Source organism: Pipistrellus kuhlii, unplaced genomic scaffold (genome assembly GCF_014108245.1).
Source record: "Pipistrellus kuhlii isolate mPipKuh1 unplaced genomic scaffold, mPipKuh1.p scaffold_m20_p_1, whole genome shotgun sequence".
Lineage (NCBI taxonomy): Eukaryota > Metazoa > Chordata > Mammalia > Chiroptera > Vespertilionidae > Pipistrellus > Pipistrellus kuhlii.
In genome coordinates this window covers 133,777,661-133,779,548 of record NW_023425404.1, presented here as the reverse complement: position 1 = coordinate 133,779,548, position 1,888 = coordinate 133,777,661, and the positions used below count along the sequence as shown (strand labels likewise).

At 38.3% G+C, this 1,888-nt stretch overlaps 1 non-coding gene across 1 annotated transcript; it reads left to right on the top strand.

The window, feature by feature from the left end:
* Nucleotides 1-445: 445 nt before the first annotated feature.
* LOC118710205 lies at nucleotides 446-549 on the top strand. The gene has a single exon (XR_004985332.1). It is a non-coding gene; the product is annotated as a U6 spliceosomal RNA (small nuclear RNA).
* The last annotated feature ends 1,339 nt before the right edge of the window (nucleotides 550-1,888 follow it).

Here is a 1,888-nt window from a genome sequence, read left to right as displayed (position 1 = left end):
ATACAAAAATTTAATTTCTTTACCTTTGTGTAAATAGGACTTGAGGCTGGAAGAAAAGGTGAAAAAATAAAATATTAGACGAAAACTTCTAAGTATTTCTAAAACAAAGTTCCAATAACTCCCTTGCTACTACTAGTTTATTCGTTTTTGCTGGTTTTTTAATTTCCTTTTCAAATATGCCCTGCTTGTGTCTGCACACACACTGAACCTAGGGTGCTTCCCTAGGCTGAAAGTACACCCTCTTTCTACAGTTCCTTTCCCCCCTCTGTGTTTCCAGATGCCTCTTGCTCTGTTTTCTTCATTCACAGGTCTGAGTTCATTTGTAATTTCTAAAAATAGACATGGCACTTTTATTATTGGCACCCCCCAGTGATCTCAACATTACATGCTATCTGTTTTACAATAACTGTTGCACCCTTTATCTTAAGAATTAAGTGAAAGGACAGTGCTCACTTTGAAAGTACACATAGTAAAACTTGAATGATGCAGAGATTAGTATGTCCTCTGTGCAAAAATGATATGTACATGTGTTACATATTCCATATTTATCAAATAAACATATGAAAAGATGTTCAACATCATACATCATTAGAAAGCTGCAAAGTAAAATCAGATACCACTACACATACATTAGGATGACTGAAATCCAAAACATTGACAGCACTCAATGCTGGTGGGGATGTGGAGCAACAGGGAAAATGCAACATTAATGCGAGTGGGAATGCAAAATGGTACAACCTCCTTGGAAGACTGTTTGGCAGTTTCTGAAAGAGTTAAATATATTCCTACCATATGATACAGCAATCACACTACTTGGTATTTACCCAAAATGAGTAGAAAACTTATGTCCACACAAAATCCTGCACATGATGTTTATAGCAGATTTATTTATAACTGCCCAAACTTGGATTCAACCAAGTTGTCTCTTTAGTTGGTAAATGGGTAAATAAACTGTGATTCACTCAGACAATGGAATATTATTCATGCTAAAAAAAAGAAAGAAAAAGGAACTGTTATGCCATGAAAAAGAGTGGAGAAATCTTACATGCATATTACTAAAAAAGGAAGCCAACCTAAGAAGCTACAAAAGATATGATTCCAACTCTATGACATTCCAGGGAAACAGTAAAAAAAAAAAAAAAAAAAAAAAAAAAAAAAAAAAAAAAAAAAAAAAAAATCAGTGGTTACCAAAATATCAAAGGAGAAAGGGAGAAATAATTGGATCACAGAGGATTTTTAGGGCTTTGAAACTATTCTTTATATACCACTAAAGGTGGTGTCCCTCAGTCTGGCCAGTGACCAAAGCCTATCTGGGGGCTGGCTGGCCAGGAGAAAGGGCCACAAGAGATTGGCTGGCCAGCTGGAAAAAGGGGCCATGGGAGGTTGATTGTGGGAGCACACTGACCACCAGGGGGCAGCTCTTGTGTTGAGCGTCTGCCTTTTGGTGGTCAGTGCAATTCATAGCATCTGGTCAACCAGTTATTTCAATCATTCCGGTCATTTGGTTGTAATGGTTCCTTAGGCTTTTATATCCTATCTAATAAAAGAATAATATGCCAAAACCAATTTGGCTCAGTGAATAGAGCATCGGCTTGGGGACTGAAGGGTCCCGGGTTTGATTCCGGTCAAGGGCATGTACCTTGGTTGCAGGCACATCCCCAGTAGGGGGTGTGCAAGAGGCAGCTGATCTATGTTTCTAACTTGCTATCTCTCTCCCTTCCTCTCTGTACAAAATCAATAAAATATATTTAAAAAATAATAATATGCAAATTAACCATCACTCCACAACACCCATAAGCCACACCCATAAACCACACCCACCAGCCAATCAGAGCGAGCATGCAAATTAACCCTAACCAAGATGGCTTCAGCCACAGAGAGCAGGAGG